A 21,180-nucleotide genomic window follows, 5' to 3' on the forward strand; every position below is an offset into this window, starting at 1 on the left:
TTTTTTGGTTTTTCTCCGGTACCGGGAACCGAACTCACGACCTTGCGCTTGTCAGGCAGGCGCTTTTGCCGCTGAGCTAAATCCCCAGCCCCTTGAGCTAAATCCCCAGCCCCTTGAGCTAAATCCCCAGCCCCTTAAGCTAAATCCCCAGCCCCTTGAGCTAAATCCCCAGCCCCTTGTGATTCTAATTTATAGTTTCTAAAGAGCTTCTGGCAGCCGTGCCTTCTGTATGCACTACTTCGGTTTAAAGTAAGTCTTTATTCCTCCGAGTGTAAAATGAAATGTCGTGTTTAAAAGTAACAGATGGGGAGACAATGTTTTGCTGACCTTAATTTAGTGATTTCTAGTGAAGCAATTAAATGCGGGTGCAGATGCAACTGTATTTGTGGTGTGACTTCAGTTTTGTTTAAAAAGATGGTGTAGATGAACCACTGGGAAGAAATGGGCCAAAGAATGGTCACAAGGGTGGTTCAAAGGTGTTGAAGCCATCACGGATGATTTTTACCTTTTGAAAATGAGCACGCATTTCTTTTATAATTGGAAGAAATTTATTTTAAAGTGTAGATACTGATGATGGCACATTCCTTGAAGGGTGTGTGTGACAGTATTATCTACTAGACACTTTTCCCTACCATTTTATTTCTGAAATTTTAATGTAAAAAACCTGGAGTCTTGATTGGGATCATAGAGGGGATGGTTTTGTTTTTTTTTTTTTTTGCACCAGCTGTCCAATGTGTTGCTCTTGTTTTATGCTTAAGAAATATTTTTGGTTATGAAAATAAACATTTTTTTTTTTAAAAAGGCAGTGTAGAAATGTTACATAAAAAAAGAAAGCACCTCTTTGTACTCTTATTCTCCAGATCATTAACATTTCAGGTAATAGGTATTGTTAGATTGTTTTCTATGCACTTAAAATATATGCATCTAAGTCAGGCCTAGTGGCACATGCCTGTAATCTCAGCACTTGGGAGGCTGAGGCAGGAAGATTGCTGTAAGTTCAAGGCCAGCCTGGGCTACATAGTGAGTTCAAGACTAGCCTGGACTACAGAGTGAGACCTGTCTCAAAAAAATTTTATATATATTTGGTTGAATTTAGGAGATTGCCGTAATGAGGTTTCTTACCTCCAGACTACTCTCCAACATTTCTTCCTGTAAACCCTGAAACCTGCATGACTCTTCCCTGCTTGAAACAAATTTTTAGGAAGTTTGAACTGTAAATCACCTACAAGAAATGGAACCTTGCCTTCTTAGTATTCAGAGTGTTTACTGAAAGCATAATTTATACTTATAAAGAATAGAGCAATTAAAAATTCATTAAAAACTCATCTCCAAACATTACATGTTATTGCTTTAGTACTGGAACCCAAAAGTTTGTATCGCTGTAACAAATCACTTGCACTTTTTTATGACTGAAAGTTAGGCAATATGAAAACTTGCAAGTACAGATGAGCCGGCTAAGCTAATTATATTAGTGACATATTTATTACAAGAGAATATTATCCTTTGGAAACAGGACAGTAAAAAATATTAAATGCATGGTACTCAGAGGCACTGATGTGTTTAGGGAGAGCTGCGTATTTGCATAGACCACAGTATGTGTTGTAGTTTTATCATACAGACTGGGTTTGATGACTTCAGTGTCAGGAATTAGCTGCCAACAGTAAGTCAGTGTTGGATTAGTCTCATTCTGCAATTCAGCAGAGTTACTCCCTTCCCATTATTGCTGGAATTGAACGCATGTGTTCTTGGTGAAAGGAAGAGCAAATGGATGAAGAGAATGCCTCTTCACAGTGTAATTTCAGGACCAGTGGGGTCCTTGGTTATCTCATGCTCATGGAGAAAAATGAGGGTCAGAGAGATTAAATGGCATGAATTGGGTCAAGGAAGGTGCATTCCCTACCCAGCACCCTTTGCCCTGCACTCAGCCATGGCTCTGTGTTATTAGAAACTAAATTTATTTTTATTAAACTCAAGAATGAGGGAAACACTCTGAATCTGATGAAGAAATGGGAGGGCTCAGAGCTGTTCATTCATTCTGCAAAGTGTAATCTGTCTGTGTACTGATAACAGGCCTAATTACTGTGTAAACATTTTTATAGTCTGGTAAGAAAATCTCAAACATCTGTACCGCACTTGATGTAGCAGTTCAGCCTCCAGCATTCCTCCTGCTCGCTTGACAAACCGCTTGCTCTGTTTTTAAATCTGATCTGTGGTTGATGATTCATTTTGTACATGTACACTTAAGCAACACGTTCCATATCTAGCAGGAAGGGATAAACAATAATAGCATACAGGCAGAGTGCTTACTATGTGCCATGAACTTTCCGGTTACTAGGATTTCTCCCATTTCACCGATGAAGAAACCTAGAGGGAGCAAGTTTCCGTAACTTGCCCAGGGTCAGGGTCAGCACTTGGTGCCTGGAAATCTAGACAGTCTCGATCCAGAGGTATGTGAATCATGAGCTAAAGTCTTTCTCTCCCCTGTGTCTGTTAAAGGCAAGCAAACTTTCTGCAAGAAGGATCAGGATCTGGGTTTGTGAAGTCAGTTTCAATAGTTAGATAACTTCTATCTGGGTGGACTCAAATGGGTAGAGCTGCAGAGTTCTCCCTGTCAGTCCTGCATTTTCAAGCTTGTTTGGTCGGTTACTTTCCATGTCGGTCACTTGATGGTAGCCATGTCTGCCCTCAACTGAGGCTGGTGATTTCTATTCCCACCAAGACTCAACCCTCAAGTCAGTTGTATGTATGGACACCACTCTGTTTCTGGGCTGGTAGATTTAAGCAGTGCTGGCTTCCAGTGTGGCTCCTGAGAGATCTTTAAATAAATACTGAACTTCTGTAATACTCAGCATAAGTGCTTCTGTGCAGCTTTCAAAAACCCAGCTTAGAACCCACTCTCAAAGGGTGGTAGACAACCGGGAAGACTCTCCTAATTAAAAAGGAAACATTGCTGCCGGGTTCTGTCAGTGGTTTCTCACTCAGAGATGTTATTGTTAGCCTTAAATTATGAGTTATAATGTCTGACTCAGAGTCCTGCACACCAGAAGGGTCAGAAGTCTTGGACTTGCCCAACGCCTTGCAGTTCTGGTCTCTGGCCTGGAGAGACCCCTGTGGACAGGTGTTGCTAAAGAACAACGTTCTGTCCTCTGACTCAGATTGCTGCAGTTGGAGGGGTGGTGGTGTGCGTGTGCCAGTGCAGCCAGCCGACGGGGGACAGCTAGCTTTCCCTAGGAGGGGCCTGACCTGTCCAGGAGGAGTTTGGAGGCTAGCAGGGCTAGCAGGAAGTTGAATGCAAGAGATAAGTGCTGATTTGGGACAGTGATCGCATTATAAATGAGAGCTGAAAGGGAGAGGATGGCCCTGTGGTCTTGGGAAAGGGTGCTATCCGTGATGCTGAGGATACAGGTAGTCCAGGCCTCCAGAGGGAGGTCACTCAGCCCAGCATTTGAACACTGGAATCTGAAGCAGAGATTTTAGTTCAGTGGCTTTTGAACTTGACTGCACATTAGAACCCTCTAGGGAGCCTTCAACGAGTTCCAGTGGCCCAGTCACATCCCAGCGCAGTGACAGCGGTGTCTGCCCAGGTGGGTGGGGGAGGAGACTGAGGTATCTCCCAGTGATCCCGCGGAACAGCCAATGTTGAGAACCGGGGCTCTAGGACAGTGTTTTGTAAAGGACAAGTCACAGATCAGCTGGGGATCTTGTTACACTGTGAATTCTGATCATTGCAGCGCATCAGAACTGGAGCAGGTTACATTCCTTTTCTTCCCTCCCTCCCCTCTCTCCATTCTTTCCCAGAATGTTGTGGCTGCTGACAAGGTCCAGGTGTGGCCACTGTCCTGTGAGGAGCCACACTGGGGGTCGCAAGGTGCTGCTTAGGAGAAATCTTTTCCTGGTATCCTTTGCTCACCGGAAGGGTTTCCGGGGTCCCTGCTGTTGTGTGAGATTACTGGTATCTTACGGGCAAAGACCAAGCCTTCCCACCTCAGGGGCCGAGAGGATTCACGCGAAGGCCCAGAGCACACTCCGGGTCCCCTCTAGAGTCGCTGCAGGCACCAGCCCTCAGGAAGAAATACTTCTCCTTCAGGAGTCAGTTCATCCTCCTGTCCCCGGTCGGGATTTATAGTCAGAAACAGGCTTCAAGAGCTCACAGGGATCTTAGCAATTAATGCAGCCTGAGCCACTTGGTTTTTTAGTGGAGAAAACTTAGACCTAAGGTAATTTATTCAGAGTCCAGATCGTCAGGACAGGGTTGCTGTGACTTGGACACCAGGACAGGTATGGCAGGGTGAAGGCTGGAGAAAGGCCACTCCCGTGCTGCTCTGGGTGTAGGGGAATCAGGAGACAGAGCTGTCCCGAGAAACTCATGTTAACAGCACCTGTGCATCGGTTAATTATACCTGTGATTTTCCATCCCCCTCCCTGCTTCCCTCCCTCCTTCCCTCCATCCCACCGATGTTAGTCAACTCCGCAGAAGTGCGATGGAGTTCTTTCCTCTGTGCTCGGCGTTGACGCCGTGCCAGATGTTCGGCAGCCCGTGACCAGGTGGGGTGCTGATGCCGGCTGCCCTACTTCATGCACAATAATTGCATTTACCATTTGTACCCAAAACATTTTCTCCTGTCGCTGAAACAAATAAAGAACATTCGAGATGTACACGTTTCTGGGCCGGGTGGCAAATATGTTAAACCTGTTGTAAGAATAGTACATAATTGATGTGCCTGGCATTTATCACCCAGCCATGACGTGTGCAGCCTGGGATGACTAATAAATTGTATTTTGTTGGATTCTTTTCTCCCCCTACTTTTAAAACCCAGGGCACCTGTTTCAGCATATCAGCGTTGACAGGGACATTTTCTTGTGTACTTCTCCAGGCTTTGTAAAGTGACAAGAGATGAAGCCATGGAGTGTGACCTCAGGGACTCAGTAGACAGAGCATGTGTTTTTTCCTGGAAGGGGAAGTCCTGAAGGAGAATAGAGAAGACTTAGCGGGGCACATGAAAGTTAGCACAAAGACTAAGGTAGTATAATTATAGCTAATGGTTATATAAATAGTCTTGGCTTAGTAATTCACATATGTTAACTCATTGAATTCTTTTATCAATCCCATGAGGCAGATACTGTGATTATCCATATTTTTACCGATGAGGATACAAAATTACAGAGCAATGTAAAATAGTAGTGTCACCTTATTCTTGGGGGCTATGATCTAAGACCCCCAGTTGATACCTGAAGTAGCAGACGGTACGGTCCTGAACCCTATTACACCCTGTGCTTTCTTCTTTATATATGTATATACCATGATACAATTTAATTAACAAATTAAGAACATTAAGAGATTAACAATAATAGCTGATAATAAACTAGAACAGTTTTAACACTTGGAGCACATTTTCTGTTCATGTCTTCCACCCACAAATTTAATTCTTTTCCCACCTTAATGAAGCTCTTATCCTTCACTGTGGCCATAACTTTTGTGGTTTGAGGTAAAACAATATAGCAGGTGCAAATTTCTTTCACATTTGCATGGATAGGAGATTTATTTTTACCCTACATCTCAAAAATCTTGCCATCTGATTTTTATTCTTTGCTTATTAAGGGAGAACGTGTACCTTATCACTTGAAAGAAGCACTGTGTCACATATCCTAATTAATCACCGGTGTCACTACTCTCATGCTTTAGTGCTGTGATTAAGTAAAAGAAGGGTCAGTGAGACATAGGCACTCTGATGCCACAAGAGTTGATCTGCAACCCCAGAAGATTACTAAGTGACCGAGTGTGTGGGTAACATATACTGTGTGGATACAGTAGGCCAAGTTGCATTATTCTCACCTGGGCAGGATGGAGTGGGACAGTTCAAGATTTCATCACGCTGTTCAGAGTCATGTGCAATTTAAAATGTATGAATTATTTATCTCTGGAACTTTCCACATAATATTTTGGACAGAAGTTGGCCACAGTTAATTGAAAGTGCAGAAAGCAAAACTTTGGCTAAAGGAAAGCTGCTTACTTTGCTGAAAGTCCCATCACTAGTGGGTAGACATTTGACTTTAGAAGTTATGCCTTAGCCTTTGAGGCCAAGTTGCCTCTGTCATCCTAACTGCTGCAGATGTGGGCAGTCTGCAGGGACTTCCACAGGATGTTTTTTGGGGAGCAGGGTACTGAGGACTGAATCTAGGGCCTTTGGATTGAGCTGCATCCCCAACCCTTTTTATTTTCTATTTTGACAGGGTCTAAATTGTTAAGTTACTCAGGCTGGGGTGGAACTTACGATCTTTCTGCTTCAGCTTCCCAGAGTGCTTGGATTATAGGTATGTGCCACCACAGGACATTGTAACACTCTCTGACTTAGCCTTCTTGGAGAACCCTGGCAGCTTCACATGAATGTGTGACCCCTCATGGGGTTGGGCCTTTCCTATTTCCTTAACCTGTGTTCTAGTTCTCCATAGATGTACCTATTGATGGGCCCACCTCTGGGATCACCCTTTTTCACAGCAAAGAAGAAGATCCACAGCAGGTTGATGAGGTTGCAGTGCCACTCTGGGTGACTACATATGGTCTGCCCCCAAATACCCGGCAGATGTCATCACCTCATATTGACTGTCCACTGGACCCTCTCCCTCCTACACTGGCCACTCATTGGCCTGTGTGCTCCTAGGTTCCCAGGACCATGGCTTTGCTCTGCTTGGAGTCTTTGTCTCCATCTTACAGATTAGTTACCGCTGCATCTGGAGGACAGGTAGAGCTCTTAGACTTCCTCTCACTTCAGTTCTAACTCTCTGGACTGGCTTTCCTGGGACCAGACCATGCCATGATGGACTGCATTAGGTCATGATTGCTGCACTTATTCGCAAAGTAGTAGGTGGGAGCTTCCTGCCTTGCTCCCCAGCTGGATCTGTGCTTGGTCCTTCTTTCTGCTTGCCTGGAGTTGCTGTCTGACTTTGGTGGTATGACCTGTTCTTCTGTGGATGGGCAGACTTCTGTAAGGGATCTGAGAATCTCTTGGGATGCTTGGGGTCAGAAGTGTTTCTATTTTAGAATTTTGGTGTATACATGCCAAGCTCTCTTGAGGATACGATCCAAGTCTAAACACAAAACTCATCCAGGTTCATGTGTACTGTAAGGTAGTTTTTAAAAATGTTTTTTTTTTTTTTTGTGCCTGTGTTTAGACTTTCACCTGCTATCTGAGGTCAGAAGTGCAGCTTTCCCCTTTCGGTGTTGAAGTTGGACCTCAAAAACTTTCAGGTTTTGGAGCATTTTAGATTTGGGAGTTTTTTTGGATGAGGCAGTCACCACTTCAGGTAAGCATTCCAGGCTTTGCAGGTTATTCAGAGCCTGCTGTAACTGCTGAACTCTGCTGTCATGGCGTGAAGATGGCCGCAGGTCTTCTCTGTCTTGATGTGGTTTTCCCTCCTGTGTGTTTCTGCCAAATCTCATCCTAAACAGACACCATGCAGGCTGGATTTGAGACCTCATTTCAACCTAACCGCCTCCTTCAAGAGCTCATCTGCAGATACAGTCCCATTCTGAGGTACATGCAGAGACTTCAGCATGAGCTCTAGAGGGACCTGATTCAGCTGATAGCCTTTCTGTCCCGTGCCCCCTCCTCTCTCACCAGCTGTTGCTCCTGAAGTTCATTTTTGGTCTCTCTGTTCACGCCCTGCTTAGTTTCTCTCTTGGGGTATTCTCCTTTCCCTGCGTCCTTTGTCCCTTGTGCTGTCTAGTCTTATCCGGCATCAGATGTAAAACTGCCCACAGGAGCTGCAAACTGAGCCACACCCATGCAGAATGAAGGATTTCCTCCCGCCAGTCCCCCGTACCGAAGAAGAGCCTTGCTGTCCATTTCTGGTCCCTTGCTCCCCCTGTGTGCAATTAGCGTGTCAGTACTATTGTTTGACACCGATGTGTGGACCACTGCTCCTAGTAGCCTTCCTTTCCTCTTACTTCCACTTTCCTGAACCTACCCCTGACCCCTGCTGCCAGGAGCATGCTCAGAAAACACAGGGTGGGCTGTGCCACTCTTTTGCCAGAAACTTCCATTTGCATCCCACTGAGGTTCATATTTCAAGTCCTTGGGAGCTTTGGTTTGGCCTTTGGGTCATTGTGTCTACCTGTGTCAGCTTTAAGTTATATCAGAGTGGCAGATCTCTGTGTCTTTGCCTGTGTGGCTGAGAAGCCTCTTGTCATTTAAGGGCAAGATTGAATCTGACCTTCCCCATGAAGGGTCCTGTGACTCCCTGTTGAAGTTCCTATCTCCTGATACTCTCGGATTGTATAATACCCACCTGTACCTCAACTCTGCTGCTGATTGCCTTGTGCCAGCTGTCCCATCTACAGTCCGGGAAATGTAAAATTAAAAGGATTTTAGAAGGCATCTTTTCCAATGAGGAAATAGAGCCTCCTTGAGCTAACCTGAATTTGTATTATCTCTTTCCTCTCATAAATTGTAGGGTAGGGGTGTGTGTGTGTGTCTGTGTGTGTTTCCCCCACAGTTGTTGATACTGTGCTTTGCCTATTAGACATGTTGAGAGATGTTCTTTAATTTAGCTGGAGGACGGTACCATGGGGATCTTCCTGTACCTTTGGCCCTTGGTGATGATCAGACCTGATCATGAATGTGGAAAGAACAAACCTGTACTGGTTTGTAGGATGCTTCTCCTGCCACTGTTTATGGTCCTCTCTGTGATGTACGCTCTAATGCAAAATGGAGATAATCATTCAGATACTTCTTTCACAGGGCAGGTGGGTGGCAGGGGAGGAATAGAAGTGTGTTAAATGAACAACTTCTTTCAGAACCTTGAATTCTTTTCAGGGGAAGCAGGAGAGGAAACAAAATAAAATCAAGGTATTTCTTAAAAGGAACCCATTAGGAAAATCTGAGCAGATGAATAAGGCAGTCATTATTGGTATGGAAATCAAATCATTCACCGTGGGGTCCTTTGAGACGGGAACTCCCCTTGTGAATTGAGTGAAATTTTCAGGTCATTAGGTTGTTGACAGAGGGAGGTGAGGGCAGAGAAAATGATCCATATAAGCAGTCATAGAAGTGCAATCAGAAATCGTAGCAAGTGGGTCATGCATTCCAATGCAAATCACTGGGAAATAGAATTTGATCCGTTGCGGAATTGAATATTTTCCTGAAAGGGTGTAGTAGTTTAACATTCTTTTTTTTCCCTGCTTTGTCAATAAATGCATATTGTCAATAAATGCATATTTTTCCCTCTTCTCAAAGTTCTTTGGATCTTCCATGCTGACCAGAGCCAGCAGCTTTGACTGTGGTGGCCGTCACAGCTGATAACTCCGGGAGGACCATTTAGTCCTTTCATCCTAGAAAGGCTGGAAATAGGGCCCTGCCTTCCCCTCCCTCAGCCTCACTCTCTCTTTTCCTCCAGCTCAAAGCTTGCCTGGCCTGTGGTCATAGCTCTGTCCCCAACGCCCACCACTTGCCCATCCTGTCCTGACAGGCGCTGGCTATCGTCAGCTTCCTGGTGGAACCAGCCAGGGTGAACAGATTTGCGAGAACAGTTGTAGTGTGGAATTGCTAAGTTAGATCCATACAGCCTTCACTGTGGAAATGTGCGGGAACAAGGCCTGTGGGATGCGGGGTTCAGAGATTCATCAACCCGCCAGAGGTTTCCCCAGCAGGAAGCTGTTGGCCTCTGGTCTTTCCTTTCTTACATCAAATTGTTCTCTTAGGTGCATAAGTAAAAGACTTGTGCTTTAACTTTTAAAAATAAGCAAATAGAAGAAAATAAAATCTACTCTTAAGAGGTCACCATGGAGAACAGTTTGGCAATATAATCTCCCAGTTGGAATGTGTTTGCGTATGTCATGGGTCTTTATTCTGTATTCCTCTTCTCTGGTTGTTGGAAGGGGGTTGTAGTGTGAATATTTGTTGTATAACCTGCTTTTTCACTTAATAGATGGTGCATGTCTCTCTGTGTTGTTACCTATTCTCCTGACTCGCTGTTTTTAGAAAATGCATTATAGCTCACAGACAGGTGCATCATCAGTGCTTTGTAGTTATTTGCTGGTATTGGGGATTGAACCCAGGGCCTCCCACATGCCATCCAAGCACTCTACCTCTGAGCTACATCCTCAGCTCTCCATGTGTTATTTTTGCCTTTACTTTTGAAAAAACATTGTATGCCCGCAGTTATTTTTCTAAGGATACATTCTGAGAGCTAGAATTATCAGGTTAAGGATTTGGACACTTTTCCTCCAAGATTTTTCCCAGTCCCACTTCAGCAACGATGTATGTGAGGGCTTGGTTCCACCAAATGCACTATGGGCATGATTATCATTATTATTTTTTATTAACTTTGATAGCTGAAATGGTTTGGATTGTTGTTTTAGCTTGGATTTCTGGGGTTATAAATAAGAATACACACTACACTGGTTCTTTATGTACTTATTGGCCTTTGATGTTTTTCCTTGGTGAATTGTATATTGATTTCTTATGTCTGGTTTTTATTGATTTTTAAAAATAATTGCTAGAACTCTAGTAGAAAAGATAGACACCTTTGTTTATTACATGTGGCAGTTTTTTCAAGTTTTCTTTTTATCCATTTATTTCTTTTACATTACTTTTAATACAGCGTTTGAAAGAAAATCTCTTAATAAATATTTTATCCTCCCTTTTTAAATATTTAAATTTTTGAGCCATGCTTAGAAAATTCTGCCTCATTCTCAAGATCACATAAAATATCTGCCTTTATTTTCTTTTTAAAAAATTTTAAAAAGCTTGTGCTTTGTATTAATGTAGCGCATTGCATAGAGCTTAAAAATTGAGCAGCAGTAAGTGATTTCTAACACAGAGTGGTCATCATTTGCTGTCCCAGGAGCCGGCAGGAGTCAGGATGTGCTTAGCTCTGGGGTGCAGTTGGGATCAGACCTGGGGCAGGTGGCTGAGGGTCCTTCCGTCCGTGCACAGATTGGTCCCCTAGTCCCTGTCCTCAGCAGGCACTTCTGCGCACCCTGTACTGGCCCGGTGTGCCCCGTCCCTCATTTTGGCGAAGGCTGATATGCAGGCTTCCGGGTCACAGCACGCAGGAGCAGCATGCTGGCTTTGTGGGTGAGGCACAGGGCTCTGTTGGCCCTGCCTTGCCCTCCCGTGGTGTTGGTCATTCCCCGCGTCCCGTGTGGGCCTCTCTGGGTCTGTAGCCCATTCCTGATGGAGACACAAAATTGTCACACCCTGTGATCACCATCCCCTTCCCAGGTGACTTTCTTGTCTCCTTCGAAACGTCCCCTGCTCCTTCCTGTCTGTCCTTGTGGCTTACAGAGGATGGTCACCTCTGCCTCCCAGTCTTTATTCTTATTTCAACAGTGTTTGGGGAAGCAGAGGTATGAGTGAGATCGACTTTCCGTTTTAGTCAGAAGTCTAATAAATACTCTCATCACTAATTTTTAAAAAAATTTTTGTTTTGTTTTGTTTTTTTCCAGTACTGGGATCCGAACTCACAACCTTGAGCTTGCCAGGCAGGTGCTGTGCCACTGGGCTAAATCCCCAGCCCCTCATTAATTTTTAATCCATCTAGTATTAAGTTTATGATAGGAAATAGGGATCTAAGTTTATTGTTATTTTTTCCAAGTAGTTTTCAGCTTTTCCAATATTATGGACTAATCCATCCACTGATTTAGAAAGGCTATTTTCTGTTATGTACTAAATGACTGTTACTGGGCAGACGTCTAGGTCTTTTGTTTGAGTTCCTCTATTCCATCCATGCTTTTCCCAGTAGCACTATGGTTTATAGTAGCTTTAACATTTTTGATAAGGCAAATGTCCCCTTAGTTTTGTATTTGTAAATTACCAATTATTTCTCAATGGGAAAATATTTATGGTTATTTATGGTCATTATTTCTTTGGATATTCTGGTGCTTTCAAGTTGTCATGCTATTTTTATTTTTTTTTTTTAAATTTTCAGTATTTAGGGATTCTCAGCTTTGACACTGAGCTACATCTCCAGACCTTTTTTATTTTTTATTTTGCTACAAGGTCTCACTAAGTCACTGAGTTGCTCAGGCTGGGCTCCAGCTGTGATCCTCCTGCCTCAGCCTCCCACAGTGCTGGGGTTCCAGGCATGGGCCACCATGCCTGGCTCTGAGAGTGTCTTTGAAGAGCTGCGGCCAGCAGCGGTCTGAGAATGACAAGGGTGGGGGTGGCGTGATGGGATCACTGGGGGCGCTGGTGGGCAAGGTGACATGGCACAGCACTGCAGGTGTCCCTCGGTGATGTCAGAGCGTGGGCTGTGACAGAGTCACCGGGTTGGACTCTGCTTGTTCCCTGGCCCGCCAGTCCAAAGCCCTTCCCTAGTGGCCTTGGAGCCAGAAGCATAGACGAAGCTTCTCTCGCCAGCCCTGTGACTAAGGTCGTCTGGGGTGAGAGTGGAGCGAAGATGACTAAATTAGGCTGGCTTTGTACCTCTCTGGCTTAGAGCAGGGTGTGGGATGCGGTCCAGCGCTGTCTCCCGGCTGGCGGGGGGACAGGAGGAGACAGCAGGTAGCGGGGACCTGCGGTCGCATTTGTTGACCGCCTGGTGCCCTTCCCTGCCTGCGGCTTCTGATCCATCCTTTCTCTCTGTGGCCTGGCCAAGGGTTCCTGAAGGTGGTTCCTGGCCGAGTCATGGGTACCACGGCCTTCCTTGGGGCCCTTGAGACCCCGGTGAATGCTGCCGGTCCTGTTCTCTTCTGTTGAGGCTTTGACACCTGCTGAGGCTGTGTTTTCTCTTCCTCATTTTTTTAGTACACGCTCGCCATCCGCGATGCGCACATTCATCCTGTGTAGTTGGTGTGTGCACATGCTGATCTTAGGCCTTTTTACTTTCCACTCCTCTCCCCTTCCTTCCCCACCCCTATCTCTAAAGCCCCTTCCACTTGCAAAATGGCTATCTCTCTGGTTTCTATTATTTATCTTTTATTTTGCTCTTTTATTTATTTATACGTTGGATTTCTCATATAAGAGAAGCCATGTGATACTTAAGCTTGTGTGTCTGATTTATTTCACTTAACATTATGGTCTCAAGGTTCACTATTTTCCTACAAATGACTCAAATTTATCCTTCTTTATGGTTGAGTAGTACTCCTTTGTGAGTAAATACCAAGTTTTCTTTATCCGTTCATCTGTTGATGGGCATATAGGCTGCTTCCAAGATTTAGCTATTGTGAATTGTGCTGCTATAAATATGAGTGTGCAAGGATCACTGCGGTATGATGTGTTTATCTCTTTTGGGAAGATACGTAGGAAGGGAATAGCTGGGTCACATGGGATTTCCAGTTTTAGTTTTCTGAGGAATCTCCACATTGATTTTGGCCATACTAGATTACATTCTCACCAACAATGCAGAAGGGTTCTTCCTTCTGCAACCGCGGCCTCACCAGCATTTGTTATTATTTGAACTCTCAGGGGCCATTCTTTCTAGAATGAGGTAGAAAGATGTTTTCACTCCTTAGGAGCTTCCCCCCCGGCCTTGTGCTGTGCCACAGAAAGAGGCCACTTCGTGAATTCCTGAGGGACACCTGCGAGCACCGTGCTGGTCTCCAGGATACTTATTTACATATAGACTTGTGCGTGTTTTGAAGAATAAAGGCCCTGCTCAGCTGTAACTTCAGAAAGATGGCTCTGGCCAGCAATCAGGACCCATTTGTAGGACCAGTAAATTCCTTTTGCTGTCACAGCTTTGTCCAGCTCAGGAAGAGCCTGGAAGATTCTCTGTCTGTCTGTCTGCCTGTATGTCTCTTTCTGTCTGTCTCCAAGAGAAGAAGGTGGAAGAGGCAGGACATATAGTTTCTCCAAGATGTTACTTCCAGAGCCCAGCTGCTTGGGCTGGACTTTTTGCTCCATCATTTGCTAACTGTGGATTTGACCCAGTTATTTCTTGAGGCTGCTCTTCTTTCTGTGGCCCATCTATAAAATAGGGATATTACTAATTGCACCTCATAAGGACTAACTGAGATGGTTAACGTCATGTAGCCTCCCTTAGCATGTAGGAAGCCCACTACAGTGTTTGCTATTTTCATGCATGACTACTCTTAGGAATTTTCCTTTGATATTTTCTTGCCAGATGGGTATAATCTCTGGAGAAACCTCCAGCATCATTCTGACTCCATGAAAGCTCTTGCTTCTGAGTTTTCCTTTTTCTGTCCCCTCTGTCCTCGGGGATGTATTTTGTCCCAGGTTTCCTGCAGAAGGATAGAAGATCTAGGAGATGGATCATCTTATTTTCTCTCTGTCATGATAGTTCGTTCATTCATGCATGCATGCATGCATGCATTCAGCACACATTGCTGACTCCTGATTCCCTGGCACTGAGCTTGCTGCTGGAAGAACATCATATCCAGCAAGTGCGTAGTGTGCTTGTGTCTTGTGGATTTTTGTTATTTTTTTATGTATCCTGATCATGGGCAAAGGCTCTGATTCTTTTGCAGATTCTGCCCCAGCCCTGGGTCCTGTGGAGGTTAGCAGTGAGTGGCAGGCCTCACGAGATGTCTTTGGGCCTCCCCTTCTTATATTATGCTCACTTTTCCAGCCCTGCCTTTGTGTCTGCATTAGCTGGGGTCCTCGTCTTACCAGCAGACGTGTGCAGGGGGCTACTTTCTTGCACTTGCTATCCTCTTCCTGGCTGTTGGGGTGACTGTGCCATTCTTGTAACATTCTGATAGCTGCCTCCAGGGCTCCAGTGTTTGGTCTGCATCAGGAGGTCTGTGCTCAGCACCCTTGCTGTATGGCACCTGGACCAGGGGCTTGGCCAGGTGGTTGCCTTGGACCCTGCTTCTGTCTTTCTTGAGTATGCATCATTTGAGGCAGCTGCATGGCCTACATACTCTTTAATATCTAGGACTCTTATCTTGGCTGTTTTGTAAGCTTTTTGAGGACATGGGCTGTGATTCTGCTCCAGTACCATCTGTGGACCTCAGCATATTTGATGTGTTAAGTGCCTCTGTCTTAGTCACTTTCTTGTCACTGGGAAAAAATACCCAACACTCAGCATTTAAAGGAGAAGAGGTTTATTTTGGCTTACAGTTTTAGTAGGTTCAGTCCATGGTCTGCAGGCTCCAAGGGAGAATGGCATGGCAGAAGGGTGTGGTGGAAGACTACTGCTCACTGCATGGTGACCAGGAGCAGAGAGATACAAGAGGAACCAGGGATAAGAATACATCCTTCCAAGTCACATCCTCCTGACCTGTCCCTTTCAGTCAAGCCCTATATGACATTTTGGGGAAACATTTTAGATCTCAGCCATAATAGCTTCTCACCCAAATGACTGAACAAGTGAACTGACCTCCCTTGTGGCTGGATCAGTTTCAGTCTTTCTGGGGTGTGCTCTCAATTTTATAGCAGAAGGAGAAAAAAAACTCAGAAAACAAATGAGGTCCCCGTGCTCAGTGTTAGGGTTATTTTCAAACATTCTCACGCTGTCAACTCAAAAGCAATAGGTAAATTTCAAACCACTTCCCTACTGAATGATGGGTTGGATGAATTGAATTTACATGCTATTCATTTTATGTAAATTAGCCCCATGAAGCCGCTCTCCAGAGATCCTGCACCTTCATGAATCTCTTAAAGCCTCTTCTTGTGTGAGAAGGCTAAGTCTGAGTTTTTAAAAATTACAAAAAAGTAGAAAGCCATGGAAATTTCCTTAGGTTCCTGTGTGATTTTGCCCATCCTTAACCCTGTTTGCTCTCAGCATGTCCAGTGCTGTGGGCTGAATCGTGCTGTGTCTGCTGCACCCCCAAACTTGCACACTCGTACACTCTAACCCCAGGGGTGATGGTATTTGGAGATGGGACCTCAGGGGCTGATTAGCTTTAAAAGTGTAACATGAGGTGGACCATTGTGATGGGATAAAGGACCTTATAGAGATGCTTGAGAGCTTGTTCTCTCCTTCCCTGTTATGTGACAGAGGACACATAGAGAAAGTAGCTGTCTAAACTGCCAAGAGGTACTCTCCAAACCCAGTTGTACTGGCACCTTGACCTTGAATTTCCAGCCTCCAGACTGTGAGAAAGTAAACTTTTGTGGTTTAAGCCACCTAGTCTGTGCTACAGGTGTGATAAAAATTTGGTGGGTTTAAATACCAATACTTATTATAGCTAAAAGATGCATTGCCTTGAATGCCTCTCAAAACACTCCCCCTCACTTCAAACACATTTGTCCCGTTGTCCTGCTACTTTCTGAAGTGGTTCTGGAAGTACTCTTTCTTATGTGTCTTCAGTTTGCTGCTACGGCTGCCTCAGTGTCTGAACTGACTCAGAATGTTTCCCTTTCCTGGTCATTTTGACTTTGGGAAAGAGCCAGAAGTCACACAGTGCCAGATCTGGTGAATAAGGTGAATGAGGACACAGCATATTTTTATCAGCTTGCTTTTGGATGGCACCGGGCAGCAGCGTTCGCTGTGTTTTTGATCACACCCTGTAAAGATACCTGATCGAGGCCTTTCAGAACTGCTTCAGAAAGTGGCTAGACTGGTCAGGTCTGTGTTTGAAGTGAAGGGAAGGATTTTAAGAGGATTTATGGCAGTGTATTTGTACTATCATAGGTTTTTTTTTTTTTTTGAATTCACTCTGTTTTTTGATCACCCCTTGTATTTTGCTATGGCAGCCTAAGCAACATAAGACACTTCATAAGAACTTAACAACATCGTGTTGGAAAACCTTCCACAGTCAGTGTTGTGTTCCATGTACAGTTATTGCCCAGAGATCCAATAAAACCTCATCTTTCCCTGTCTTGGGAGCAGACTTTCAATCTGATACAGGATCCCTTACCTTTGCAGAAAAGTGTCTAAAGCTCTTGGTTTGATTCAGATGTCTGAGCAGCCAGAAATATCTGGTAGCATTAGCAAAATAACTTTATATGGAGATCTCAAAGGAAGCTACATAGAAACTTATGAAAATTAAATCCTTCCATAGTCAACTTATTAATTAAAAAAGATGTTTATAGCCTTGAGGAGGACTGTAAGAACAGCTGAACTTTTTGTCTAATTACTTTCAGAGCGAACTACTCAAATCACCTGCCAAAATCATCCCTGTTGGCAGGCAAAGTTCTGCATCCTTGTGATACTGGTGTAGGGTCCTTCCGATAGGGGGGAAGTAATGTCAATCCCTGTGACCCAAGCTCCTCAGCAGTCCTTGGGGGAGACTTTTACATGAAGTCATTTGTGGGAAAATTAACATACCTTAAGACCATAATGTGAAGTAAAATGAATCACCCAAGTTTAAGTATTGCATGATTTCTGTTATATGAGAAATTGAAAGTATCAATAAAATAAAGAGAAAAATGAAAGATAGACAATAGGAAATAGGGAGACCAACCTTTTGCACATGGGAAGAGGACCAAGAGATGGAGGGAGAGCAGAGGGAAGGGAGCTTTTTGTTCTGTTTGTTTTGGTACTGGTAATTGAACTCAGGACTTTAAGCTTGCTAGGCAGGCACTGTGCTGCTGAGCTATGTCCCTGGCCCCTGAGGGGAGTTATGAGTCATCTTAGTTACTTTTTTTGTTGCTGAGACAAAATACCTGATGCCCAAAGTTAAGGGAGGAAAGGTTTATTTAGCTCACAGTTTCTAGCGGTTTCAGTCCATAATCAGTGGGCTCCAAGGCAGGTTGGCATGGCAGAGAGGCACTGCAGAGGAGAAATAGTTCATGGTGGGAAGAAGGTAGCAAAGCAAACAAGGAACAAGACAAGCCTCTTTGTGTCCCTTGTTTATATCCAGGCTACCAAGATTAGGGCAGTGCCAAATCAATCAGTGGACTGATTTATTAATCATACACCCTTAATCCTAGCACTGAACCATGAATCCACCACACGTTGTAGATCCAACCACCTCTGAAAAAGCCCCACCTGTGCTTGCATGAGGCTTTGCGGGGAACATCTAGACACAAGTCATAACAGGGGTAAAGGGTTGTAAAAGAATTAAGGTGTGTGATGTTCATGTATTAACTCCCCATGATGAATGTAATCATTACATATTGCAAATGTGTACTAGCAGAAATAAAATGACAAAGAATTGCTATGGGGGGATAAGGAAGGATAGGGATAAGGAAGATAATGGGATAAGGAAGAGGAGAATACTCGCTCAGCATATGGGAGGCCTTGAGTTCTGTCTCCAGCATCACAAAAAGAAAAATAAATAAAAATTGGTACAGGAGACATATAGTTGTTCTAAAGGTCTCCAGCCAAGGGCTGTGCTGCTTTACCAGTACCTGACCATGGGGTCACTGTAGTCTGGCTTTGGGCAGTCTTCATCCAGCCTACAGGGCTCCCTGGGGCCAGTCCTCCTATGGAGAAAATTCAGGTAACCTGTTTAGTTGCTAAAATCATATTAATTTCTTTCTAGCTGTAAAAATGAAACAGACCCACTGTATGAAGTGTCGCGTGTTCGAAAAATAAGTCTCCAATTACAGTCAATCCACCACATGGCAATAACTGGTATTGACATTTTGGTTTATTTTCTTTCAAGAAATATATATATATCTCAATATATACATATGACTAGGTAATTATATTGTTAAAGTTGTGATTAGACTGTACATGCAGTTTTATGGCCTGACCTTATAAAGTAATATGGAAATAGGATAATAAAAATAAAAGTGGGTACAAATAAAAAGTAAGTCCCCGCCAGGCAAACTCTGCATGGCAGAGGCAGGCGCTCTTAACTCTGTGTGATTTGTGCACCTCTGGCCAATGGTGTTGCTCCTAGTGTACGGGCTCTGGTCCTTCTCTTGAGGCTGGACCTCTGCATCCTCCCCTGGAAAAGACGAGAAGATCCCAGCTGCCTGCCACCTGCCTGCCCTTCTTTCTTTGCCTCCCAGTCTCTGCCAGGCACATTTTTGTGTTTATATCTCTGCATTGAATGGCTTTATTGTAGCTCCTATACTTAAATATTTCTTTACTATCTTTGAGCCATTCCTTTTGACCTCGCAGTATGAAAGGCTTTTTGTCTTTCCTTCCTGTCTCATCACTAGGGTCTGATGGCACTACTTACACTGTTCTTGTGGTAGAATTGAAACTTTCGTGATTTGTTTATCTGTTTCAAATTCAGAAATAACGGATGCATGCTTGTAACACCATGATTATGTAAATGCTATTCATTGCAGAAGCAAATAAATATTATATCATTAATCCTGTGACAGTGGTAGGAGAAATAAAAACAATAAATAAATTGGGTTGGCTGTGGTGGTACATTCTTGTAAACCCAGTGTTCTTGGAGACTGGGGCAGGAGGATTTCAAGTTTGAGCCCAGTCTGGGCAATTTAGTGAGACTCTGTTACAAGGTAAGCAGTAATAATGAAAAAAAATGATTAGGGATGTAGCTCGGGGCAAAGGACCTGGATTCAATCCCCAGTACTGCCAAAAAAAAAAAAAAAAAAAAGAAAAAAGGAAAGAGAAGATGAGAGGGGAAACCTTCTTTAATTGTGTAGTCATCCCTTAGTAGCTGTAGGACATTGGTTCCAGGCCTTCCCGTGGATACCAAAGTTTACAGATACTCAAGACCTGTATATAAGATGGTATCATATTTGCATGAACCCTACAGTACATCCTCTGTGCACTTTAAATCATCTCTGGATTCCTTGCAGTCCTGACTCAATGTAAGCGCTGGGTACATAGTTATTAGACAATATTGTTTAGGGCATAATGCCAAAAAGAAAAGTCTATAAAGTTCAGTACAGATACTTTGTTTTCAGATTTTTAAATGGATAGTTTTGGTCTATAGATGCTGAACCACTGGTGTGGAGGGCCAGTTGTTCATATTTGCTAGCTGATGTTGACTCTGGCTTACTACTTAGCTGGTCTTGAAGTTCACTTTTCTCTGCTCTTGGCATCTGTGGGCCACCCTTGTTCCTACCATGGCCTGCGGGGCTCTCAGTTCATGAGAAGGGGCCCAAGTTCTCTAATTTCTTTATTTTGCTGGAATAATTGAGTGATTCATGTTCATTCAGTCTGTCTCTGTCTTTGTCTGACAGTCTCTGTCTCTCTTCTCTCTCTGTCTCTGTGTCTCTGTCTCTATCTTTGTCTCTCTGTCTCTCCCTGTCTCTCTGTTTCTCTTTCTCTCTCTCTCATTTTTTCAGATAGGGCCTTGCTAAATTGCATAGGCTGGGCTCAAACTTGTAATCTTCCTGCCTCAGCTTCTCAGAATGCTGGGATCACAGGCATGTTTATTATGTCTGGCTGCACTGATTCTCTTAGGAAGCATCTGTGGATTGTAAGCTTTCTAAGCTCCTATCTTGATTGGATTAATTTTCCCCTAGAAGTGGGAACAGCTTACTTCACTGTCAGGTGTATAATGGTACTGATCTGTGGTCTAAAGTCATAATGGCAGCCATTCATCTTCCTTTCTTCCTGGTGCTTTCCTTAGCCTGCTGTTCTGAAGTTCTGTGGGATTTAGGCTTTTCTTTTCACTCATCCTGTGTTGCAGCTGACAGGCCTTTCCTGCTTGAAGTCTCACATCATCAGCTTTGAAAAATTTTCTTCTATTACTTCTTACTATTTTTTCTCTCTTTGTGAAACACTCATTAGGTGTGTATGTGGTCTTTTTCCATTTACGAGTTTATTTTTCTCATGTAGTTTGGGAGTTTATGGCTTCCCAGAATTCTTGAGCTCAGACTGGTCATTTTTCCAAGTACCCTCTCAGATCTCCCTGAAGCACTGTATTAAAATTCTTGCCAGGCGTCTTTCTCCAGGACAGACCTGGCTGCCCTGTGGTCATGTTTTTTGTCTTTCTCTGTCCTGCTCTTTGGTGATGCTGGTTTTCTTTAAGTGTCTGGCAATCCTTGTTGGGCCATTTGCATTTCTGACATTTTGGAATGCAGTGTGCCAGTAAAAGGTGTGTTTTGACACCAGCCTCCTGCGTGAATAGAGGGCCAGTTTGAAACCCTTTGTGGGTTGGAGCTTATTGACCCAAGGCTTCATTTTAGGGTTCAGGAGATTGGCTCCCATGGTAGTGCCAAAGGAGGAGGCCTTGCCATGGAGCATCAATCCTGCCCTCAGGCAGATGAATGCTTGGTTTTAGGAAGATATTTTTCTAGGGATAGGAGACCTCACTTGTGGTAAAGGACTCCAGTAAGGTGCCCCTAGTTCACTTTGTCTATCCCAGATCTTACACCCGGCAACTCTGAATGTGGTGTTCCAGCCTTTCTACCAAGGCCTCCTCCTTTGTCTTACTTCCCTCTGGCCTGCTTATGC

The 21,180-nt window shown here is 44.0% G+C and overlaps 1 protein-coding gene across 7 annotated transcripts in view; it reads left to right on the top strand.

Moving 5' to 3' along the window:
* Caln1 (calneuron 1) overlaps positions 1 to 21,180 on the top strand; it is a 467,543-nt gene that overhangs the window by 65,886 nt on the left and 380,477 nt on the right. The window contains exon 1 of one of the 7 annotated variants that reach the window (XM_013520647.1): positions 2,343 to 2,447. The exons of 5 other annotated variants lie outside the window; for them this stretch is intronic. The gene's annotated coding sequence lies outside the window, so the exon portion shown is untranslated. Of the gene's footprint in view, positions 1 to 2,342; positions 2,448 to 7,278; positions 7,303 to 21,180 lie in introns of those variants that run through there. One more of the 7 variants, XM_013520648.1, reaches the window with a different exon arrangement.

Source organism: Chinchilla lanigera, unplaced genomic scaffold (genome assembly GCF_000276665.1).
Source record: "Chinchilla lanigera isolate Chin_1 unplaced genomic scaffold, ChiLan1.0 scaffold00055, whole genome shotgun sequence".
Lineage (NCBI taxonomy): Eukaryota > Metazoa > Chordata > Mammalia > Rodentia > Chinchillidae > Chinchilla > Chinchilla lanigera.